Below are 10,917 nucleotides of genomic sequence, written 5' to 3' on the forward strand. Positions count from 1 at the left end.
AGCAATGATTTTGTAAATTACCACCTACCTTGAGAGGTACTAGAGCACATTATCCTGAGTGAACTAACCCAGTTCCATAAGGACAAAAACTACAGAAAGCCATTATTGTGGAATGAGTATGAGGATCCAAGGAGAGGCAGAGAGTTACAATTTGATGAGTGGGGGTAGGGACGAAGGAAATGGGAAAGATCCTGTGTGAAAAACAATGTATTAAAACTTTGTAAATTAACCAGTTATTGTTATTGTTGAGTACTGTAGAGTAAGAACCACCCCACAGCTGACCCTCCAGTGAGTTTTCAGAGGCAGTTAATCATGCGGGAGCAGACTCTCCATTCTTCTTGTGCACAGCAGCTGGTGGCCTCGAACTGAGTGCCTTTGTGACTGCAGTGCAGCTTCTTGCCACTAGGCCACCAGAGCGCCCTTAAAAAGAAACCAGTATTTTTTTTAAAGCAATATCTTCACCACTGGCCTGATAGACTGATGGAGAAGAGGTTGAAATAATCAACAACTTCATCTTTCTTGGAACCACAACCAACACTCTTGGTACAAGCAGTCAAGAAACATTAGACAACATGGGTGACCCTGGAGGACATTATGCTTAGTAAAATATCTTAGTCACAAAAGGGTAAACATTGAATAACATCATTGCTATAAAATAGGACTAGCATGAGGGGTTAAGGGAAAACAGGAAAAGAGTGGATAGATAATGAACATTGGAACAGGAAAGGAAAGAACTGTTTAAAAGGAATATATGATTAGCTATTACATGTATGAAAACAAAGCAGAATAAGAGGTGCATTGTAAAATGGACTGGGAAAAGGGGAAATGGGGGAAGGGAGGAAAATGTGAAACAATCATTGAATATTAAAAAAATCAAAGGAAGTATTGAATTGGGAAAGCCTGCCATAGGGGACCTCTCCAAAGAGTAGCAATAATGTAAGTTTGAAGACCCAGGTGTTCCTGATTCAAATCATGGTATTTTCAATCCCTTGGAATACATCTGAGAGCTATAAAATGAGCAAAAATGACAAAAGTCAAATGCCTTTGAGTTGCGACGTTGAAGAAGACTGCCGAATATCCCATGGAGAAAGTGCAGCCAGAGCACTCCTTAGAGGGAAGGATGGTGAGACTTCTTCCCACATATTATGGGCATGTTTCTAGAAGGGAGTATTCCTTGGAAAGGGACATCATGGAAGGACAGGTGGAAGGTCGGTGAAAGAGAGTAAGACCATCAACAAGATGCACTGACACTGCAGCAATGGGTGCAAATATGGTAGCGATGATGAGGATGGCCCAGGACAGAACAGGGTTCAGATCTGTTGTTCATAGGGTCACTATGAGTAGTACTTGACTCAATAGCACATAACAACAACAAATGACACAAGCAACTAAGTGTACTAGCTGAAAGGATAGCGTGTCTAAGCTACCCAGGGTATATTAAAAGATAAACTTTATCATTTGCTTCCCAAAGTTCACAAGACTTGAAAACTCAATGGAACAGTTCTACTCTGCATACATGAGGTGGCCATTGGTTTAAATCAACTCCATAGCCACCCAAACCAATATTTATTAAGTATCTCCTTTAATCGTTCTGATACTTTCAAACATAAACCCACTAAGTCCACTGTTAAATTGATTCTGACTCATAGCAGTCTTTTCTTCAATTTTGTAAATTTTTAAATTTAACAGGAGACCCCTTCATCTTTCTCCTGCAAAGCAGCTAGGAGATTCAAGCTACCAATCGATTGGTTAGCAGTCACAAGGGCTCCTTTCTTAGAGTGTCGTTGTTACGTAGTTTTGTCAGGATCAAACTGTAGCTATCCCTCCAGCAGATTTTCAGTCAGTAAATTGCACAGGGGATTGTCTACCTTTCTCCAGTGGAGCTGCTGTTGGATTTGAAGCACATGATAGGAAACTCAATTCATTACCACTAAGCCACTAAGGGTGGAGCTCTGGCAAGAAGTGTAAGTGGCAAGAAGCTGTGCTGCAATCCCAAAGGCACACAGTTTGAAGCCACCAGCTGCTCCACAGGAAAAGGATGGGCAATCTCCTCCCTTGTGATTAAATGCCTCCCAAAATTCCGGCTCTATGGAAAACAACCAAAGAACAGCCATTAATACTTTTCCTGATTCAGAGTTGAGGTGCTGTCAAGCTGAGTATAATTTATAGTGACCCTATGAAGAACAGCTGACTGACTGGAAGAGATCTATACTTGTTCCCATTCCAAAGAAAGGTGACCCAACTGAGTGTGGAAACTACAGAACAGTGTCATTGATTTCACATGCAAGCAAGTTTCTGCTGAAGATCATCCAAAAACGATTAGAACAGCACATCAGCAGAGAACTGCCGGAAGTCCAGGCTGGGTTTAGAAGGGGTCGTGGTACTAGGGATATTGTTGCTGATGTTAGATGGATCTTGGCTGAAAGCAGAGAATACCAGAAGAATGTCTATCTGTGTTTCATTGATTATGGAAAGGCATTTGACTGTGTGGATTATAACAAACTGTGGCTGACTCTGAGAAGAATGGGAATCCCAGAACATTTAATTGTGCTAATACGAAACCTATACTTGGACCAAGAGGCAGTAGTCAGAACAGAGCAGGGTAACACTGCATGGTTCAAAATTGGGAAGGGTGTACACCAGGGATACATCCTGTCTCCATACCTTTTCAACATGTATGCAGAGCAGATTATCCGAGAGGCTGGGCTCTATGAGGAGAATTGTGGCATCAGGATTGGTGGAAGGTCTATTAACAATCTCCGTTATGCAGATGACACAATCCTGCTTGCTGAAACTGAGGAGGACCTCATGCACTTGCTGCGAAGGGTCAAGGACTGCAGCCCTCAGTATGGACTGAGGCTCAATATCAAGAAGACAAAGATTCTCACCACTGGACCAACTGGCAGCGCCAGGATGGATGACGAAGAGATTGAGATTGTTCACATCTTCAGTTTGCTCGGCTCCACAGTCAACACTCTTGGCACCAGCAGTCAGGAAATCAAAAAGCGTATCGCGATGGGAAAGTCTGCTGTTAGGGACCTCTCTAAAGTACTCAGGAGCAACAGTGTCTCTCTGGAGACTAAGGTGTGCCTGATACAGGCCATGGTATTTGCAATCGCTTGTTATGCATCAGAGAGTTGGACAATGACTAGGGAGGACAGAAGGAGAGTAGTGGATGCTTTTGAGCTGTGGTGCTAGAGAAGGGTACTGAATGTACCCTGGACTGCCAGGAAAACAAGCAGATTTATCCTAGAGAGGATTAAACCAAGCTACTCCTTGGAGGCAAGGATTCTGGGGCTTCGTCTGACATACTTTGGACATGTTGCCAGGAGGGATGGGTCCTTGGAGAGGGACATCATGTTTGGGAGGGTTGAGGGACAACGCAGGAGGGGAACACCCTCTATGAGATGGATTGATTCGGTGACTGGGGTAATCGGGATGGGTGTGTCAGAGGCGGTGCGGTTGGCGCAGGATAGAGCAGGGTTGTGCATAGGGTCGCTATGAGTCAGAAACAACTCGACGGCACATAACAACAACAACATGAAGAACAGATCTGAAATCTGTCCTATCCTCAGCCATTCTCATTGTCTTTGACACACGTGTGCATATTGCTGCAGTCACTGTGTCAGTCCACCTGGTAGTGGGTCTTCCTTTTGTATGTCGACCCTCTACCTTTCCAACCATGATGTTCCTCTCTAAGGAATAGCATCTCCTAGCAGCATGCCTAATGTATGTGAGACAAGGCTTTGTTTTCTTTGCCTCCCGGGAGCACTCTGGTTGCACCCTCTCCAAGGCATATCTATTTGTTCTTCTGGCAGCCCATGGTATATTCAGTATTCTTCTCCCATCAGAGGCATCAATTATTATGTTATGTCATCCTTATTCACTGCCCAGCTCTCCAATGCACAGCAAATGATTGAAAAGGCCATGGTCTGAATCACGTGCACCTTAGTGTTCATACTGATATCCTTGCTCCTCAATATTTTGCAAAGGTCCCTGACTGCAGACTTTTCTAGTGCAATATATCGCCTGTTCTCCTGACTGCTGGTACCAAGGGTATTGATTACAAATCCAAACTAGATGAAGTTGTTGCCAGTTTTAGTATTTTCTCTATCATGATGTTGCCTATCAGTCCAATGGTAAGAATTTTTGTTTTCCTGATGTTGAGATATAACCCATATGACAATCTTTAATATTAAATCTTAAATTTAACAGGAGACTACTTTACATTTTTATGCAAAGCAGCTGATAGATTCAAACCGCCAATCCTCTGATTAAAAGTCACAAGACCTCATTTCTTAAGATGTATCTACTAAATTTTCTGTGTTTCAGAGGTGATGAAGCTAGAAATTATTGACAATTGCTCAAAGCCTTATAGCTAGGAAGTAGAGTATTTCTCTGTATCAAATGTAGAGTATTTGAATGACTTAAGGTAGAAAAGAAATATTTAAATGTGTCTTATTCTTATTGGCCTAAAAATATTCAGTCATAGAATTTAAGATTTGAAAGACATCTGCTGATTTTATTTTTGTTTTAGCCAGTTTAAAACTCTTAAAGTCTCACTTTCCTAAGATAATGCCTGTTGACTAAAAGCTGTGCTGCAATTCCAAAGGCTTGTGGTTCAAATACACCAGCTGCTCCTTATGAGAAGGATGGGCAATCTCCTCCCTTGAGATAAACTGCCTCTGAAATCAGCCGGAAGGGCAGCTATGCGTCGGTTTCGACTCTGTGTACTCAATAAAAGTAGAGATAATAATAAAATACAAGTCTCTTGATAATGAAAGCAAAGCCCTTCCCATAACTTTTTGATAGCCAGTTTCAGAATTTTACAAAGTTGAGCTGCAAGATTAACAGTAACCAGGCCTCTGCTACCATCTAGTGGATAAATTCGGGAATTTGCATTTACAAACGTTTGTGGTACCTAGAGTAAAGCAGTGTTAAACCCTGCCCCCAGTGAACTACTGTCTAAGGACATGGGATGGATAAGGGATTGTAGAGGTTTCTAGTACATAACAGCATTTTACATTTGAATGTAAAAAGTTTAGGTGATATCTCCAAGGTTTTGTAGCATAAAAGTGATAAAATGACAAACAGAACTCTGTTTTCTCTTCTCTTTCAGTTCACAGCTCCTTTCCTCTTCTACTTTGTAAGACAGAAAGAGATAACACTTTCAATCCATGGGATAAAGTCAAAGTATTTTTTTCCATAAAACATTGCAAGGTGGGCAAAGACTTGCACTACAAACCAAAAAACAGACTAATGCTTTAAGAAAAAAAAAGATAGAAAATCTCCCTATGTGATTTTCAGCCTCTGAAAATCCAATGGAGAGTAAATTCTAAGTTTGTTGTGACTCAATAACACATAGTAAAACAGCATAATAATATCACTAATTTTTTAACAATAAACTTTTAATTATATTACTGAAAGGAAAAATGATTAAGTCAATATGGATGTAAAACAGTATATGCAAATCTGTACATATTTTTGTCTAGCTATATCCATATCTAAGGAGCTCTGGTTAGTTGGTTAGGTGATGGGGTGCTATTGGAAAGATTAGCAGTTTCTACTAGCTAGTTCATGGGAGGAAGATGAAACAGTTTTCTTTTACGATTTGCATCCTCAGGAACATAATAGAAGGTCATCATGTGTAGAATATACTCAGCATCAGTGCATTTGTTGTTGTTTTTAAATATTACATATATAACTATGGAGTTGTTAATTAAATAGTAAGATTATGCCTATGCAGAATTCATAGGTCAAGATGCAGTCATTCAAAAAGAACAAAAGAATATAGCATAATTTAAAATTAGGAAAAGTATAGATTAGGGTTGTATCCATTCACCATATCTATTTAATCTGCATACTGAGCAAATAATTAGAGAAGGTGGACTATATGAAGGAGGAGGTGGCTTCAGGAGAGTAAGAAGCTCCATCAGCAACCAAGACTATGCACATCAGACGTGCTTACATGAAGAGCATTAGAAGCACTGGTCCACGTCATGGTATTTTTAATTGCTTCATACATATTATAAAGTGTAAAAGAGAAATGATTTAAATTTAAAAATGAAAGTGTGCCTGATCTAATCCATGGTCTTCTCAATTACTTGCTATGCACCTGAAAGTGGGCAATGACCAAGGATGGGAAAAGAAGAATCAATGTCTTTGAGTTGTGGTGCTGGATAATATCCCAAATATTGCCAAGAAAGCAGACAGATCTGTCTTCCAGAAAGTGAACCAACGTGTTCTTTGAAACCAAGTGTGTTGAATCTTTGTCTCATATATTTTGTAAGGCATGTTGAAGGAGTGGTGAGTCTTTGGAGAAGGACATCATATTTGGAAAGGCGGAATGTCAGTGAAAGAGAAGAAATGCCTTAACAAGATAGATTGCCATAATGACTGTAGCAATAGGCTCAAGTATATCCAAGATGGTGAGGATGGCGCAGGATAAATCAGGGTTTAGACTTGTTCATTTAGTCACTATGAGTCACAGTGGACTTGATGGCATGTAACAAGCACAAAAACAGCATATGCATGTGAAAGATGGACATTGAATAAGGAAGATCAAAGAAGATGCCTTTGAGTTGTGGTCTTATGGAAAAGTATTGAATATAACACACACTGCCTAAAGAACAAGTAATTTGTCTTGGAAAAAGTGTGGCCAGACTGCTTCTTAGAAGCAGAGATTATGAGATTTTTATCTTACATACTTTGGGCATGTTAATAGGCCAGTCCCTAGACAAGGATAAAAGAAAGAGAAGAAGAACCTCAATAAGAGAAATAAAAAAAAAAAAGATAAATTGATACACTGTAACAATATGCTTAATTACAGCAGAGATTGTGAGAATGGCACAGGATCAAGGCAGGGTTTGGCTTTTAGGGTTGCTGTGGTTTGGAGGTGACTGGACAGCACCTAACAACAATGGCAACAACAATAACAACAACAACAACAACAACAACATGGAGCCCTATGGCAAACTATGTTATACATCGCACTGCCAATGGAAAAGTTAATGTTGGGGATCCACCAGCCACTTTCAGGAACTTTGGAGTCTAATAGTCATAAATTTATTCCTTCCTCACCACCCTTTACATCCATAAAGGATTCTTTGGGGGAAAGTGACTATAAACCTCAAAGTGAAAATATAGCTAGTGAATGTTTTTCTAGAAAAATAATCAACAATTTAATCTTTTATAACTTGAACCATAATTTTAATATGGTGCATTTCCAAACTACTATGTGCAATGGAGAGAGTCAGTAAAGAGTAGTAATTAAATACACAAGCTTGGTGTTATTTTGCTGAGGGTTGAATACTAGCTTTACCCCCATAATCTAATGAGTATCTTTCAAAAGTCACATATTCTCCTTGTGCATCAGTGTGTTAAATTCTAAAACTGACAAAACAATTGTGCCTAGCTCATAAAATCTTTTGTGAACATTAAATACAAAAGTTAGAATGATAGATGGACAAAGTTGGTAGGTGCTGTGGTGTTGACTGCAACTCGCCCCAACCCTCTGAACAACAGATGGGAACATCACCCTCTCTTGTGCCCCCCTCAGGATCTCCACCACCCTCAAAGCCCTTGTTGCAGTCACTGAATCAGTGTTTCTCATCGGGAGTCTTCCCCTCTTTCTCTGATCCTCCACTTTGCCCAGCATGATTTCTTTCCCCAAGGACTGGAACCTCACGATGACATGCCCAAAGTTTATGAAATTATTTCACTGTTCTTACCGCTAAGGGGCAATCTAATTGTACTTCCTGTAAGAAAGACATTTTTTTTCTTGTGACAGTCCATTGTGCATATTCAATACTCTTCTCCAATACCACAATTTAAAAGTTTTGAGTCTTCTGTAATCCTTATTCATTGTCCAACTTTTAATTGCTTGGGAAGCAATTAAAAATATTATGGTTTGAGTTAGGCACACTTTAGTATGTAAATGGACACCCCTGCCCTATAGCACTTTAAAAAATTGTTCTTGACAGCTTACTTGTTTAATATATGTCTTTTTTAATTTTAATTTTTTTTTTATAATTTATACTGGTCTACTTACAAAGTTCTTATGCATTGTTTTTCACACCAGATCTTTCCCTTTCCTTTACCCACACCTCCCTCCACCCATCAAATTGTGTGACCCTATGGTTAAGTCTCCCCTCTCAAACTCTGCTCCCCCCAAGCTCATCCTCACCACCCCCATTCCCCTCTCCCCTCCTTGGATCGTTGTACTTGTTGAATAATAGTGGTTTTATACAGTATTTGTCTCTATGAAATTGAATTAGTTCACTTAGCATAATACTCTCCATTCTCTCCCAAGTTAGATAGTAATTTACAAAATCATTGAATCAGAGACCTGGGAATAAAGTTCAGCTCAAAACCATAAAGTTCATAAGAGACAAAATGATACCAAGTTTAGAAGGCCTAGTCTACGGTATAAACAGACTGCCAAATACAGCCAGAAAAGCACAATCTGAAGAGGATAAAATTGATGAACGGGACCTTAAAAAGATTTTATCTCTGTGCTCATCGAAACCTTTTTACAACAGGGTGCAAATTAAACTTACTGACTGGTAACAAACATTCGGCAATACCATCTCAGACAAGGGTCTCATAACAAAAGTGTACAAATGCTCCTGGGCCTCCAGAAGAAAAAGACTGATAAGCCAATTACAAAATGGACAAGAGACATGGGAAGACTTTAAACAGAGGAGGACGTTTGGATGGCCAACAGAAACATGAAGAAATGCTCCCAATCAATGGCAATAAGAGAGATGCAAATCAAAACCACAATGAGATACCATCTTATCCCCGTTGCAGTGGCAAAGGTTAGCAGGGCAGCAAAATATCAATATATGTCTTTGATTTCTTGACTACTGTTACCATGGGCTTTTAAGCTATTACAGTAAAGATTGTTTAGTAATTTGCTCAAGTTGGAGATCTTGAAGCTATCTAAAGCTAAATGTAACTTTTCATGCCACAAATGAAAAAAACATCTTCTATTGACCCAGTCATCTTTCTAAGTGTTAGACTTAGTCTTTTGGAAATATTTATCTAATATCTTGGAAAAAACTATGAGTTCTTCTGAAATTATTGAATGCTGTTTCTGTTTTGCTACTATTCAAGGGTTATGATACCATAGCAAGACACACAGTAGTCTAATATTAGGGGAGCTATTATACTTTTTCTCTCCTTAAGAGCTGTTAGAATTGGTTGCTATCAGAAGACTAAATCAAGTTAAGTAGGAGTGGCATCCACTTCCAAAATAGCTTGCCTCTGGATATTATATGAACTTAGAGAAACAATGAAAGTTATTTCTCTCACAGGAGTGACTGGAGACTTAACAGCACAAAATCCTACAGACTACACTACTAGTTGTTGTTGTTAAGTGCCGTAGAGTCGTAAACGACTCATACAAATGAAAGACCTGAACACTTGTATAATTGTTTCTCCAAGATCATGAAATTTCTGGACACAAACTATTTCAGAGGTGGATGATTCTGGTTGTCACCTACCTTTCCCCAAACTCCTTCAGTGAAGTTGTTAATGTACATTTGTAACAGTCTTGCAACGGTCTACACTCTTTCCTGACCTCTTAAAAAAACCCCCAAAACATAAGCAAATACTAAGGTTCACTCTCAGTGTTGCACAGTTCTGTTTTTAGAAATCATTACATTCTAAAACCATCATTGCAGTTATTATACATAATAGTGTCATCAACCTAAGATTTTACTGTGTTTTATATATTTGTTGGATTAATGTGTTCTCAAATTTTTGGTTTGGCAGTTTTTATTGTTGTTATTGTTATGTGCTGTCGAGTCACTTGCGACTCATAGCGACCCTATGACAGCCCTAAACTCTGCTCTGTCCTGTGCCAATCGCACTTTCTCCGATACACCCATCTGGATTACCCCAGTCACTGAATCAATCCTCCTCATAGAGGGCCTTCCCCTCCTACACTGTCCCTCCACCCTACCAAGCATGATGTCCCTCTCCAAGGACCGGTCCCTCCTCACAACTTGTCCAAGGTATGTTAGACGAAGCCTCAGAATCCTTGCCTCCAGGGAGCCACCCGGTTTAACCCTCTCCAAGCTGAATCTGTTTGTTTTCCTAGCAGTCCATAGTACCCTCAATACTCTTCTCCAGCACCACAGCTCAAAGGCATTAATTCTCCTTCTATCCTCCTTAGTCTTTGTCCAACTCTGTGATGCATATAACAAGTGATAGCAAAGACCATGGCCTGTATCAGACGCATCTTAGTCTCCAGAGAGACACCATTGCTCTTCAGTACTTTGGAGAGGTTCCTAACAGCAGAATTTCCCATCGCAATATGTCTTTTAATTTCGTGGCTACTGGCGCCGAGAGTGTTGACCGTGGAGCCAAGCAAACTAAAGCTGTGAACAATTTCATTCTCTTCACCATACATTCTGATGCTGCCAATTGGTCCAGTGGTGAGAATCTTTGTCTTCTTGACATTGAGCCTCAATCCATATTGGAGGCTGCAGTCCTTGACCCTCTGCAGCAAGCGTTTCAGGTCCTCCTCAGTTTCAGCAAGCAGGATTGTGTCATCTGTAGATTGCTGATAGATCTTCCACCAATCTTAACCCCACATTTCTCCTCATAGAGCCCAGCCTCCCAGATAATCTGTTCTGAATACAGGTTGTAAAGGTATGGAGACAGGACACATCCCTGGCATACACCCTTCCCAATTTTGAACCATGCAGTGTTTTCTTCCAGTCAGTTGGCCAAGTGGTTGTTCTCCAGATTTCTTGGCACAACTTGGTGAGCACATCCAGGGCAATATCTGTTAGCTGAAATATGTCAATTCGTATACTATCTATTTCTGGAGCCTTATTTTTTGCCACTTTCTTCAAAGCAGCCTGAACGTCTTCTTTCATCACCATAGGCTCTTGCTCATATGTTGTT

Source organism: Elephantulus edwardii, unplaced genomic scaffold, assembly GCF_000299155.1.
Source record: "Elephantulus edwardii isolate Elephantulus edwardi_28Jun2011 unplaced genomic scaffold, EleEdw1.0 scaffold00192, whole genome shotgun sequence".
Taxonomy (NCBI): domain Eukaryota; kingdom Metazoa; phylum Chordata; class Mammalia; order Macroscelidea; family Macroscelididae; genus Elephantulus; species Elephantulus edwardii.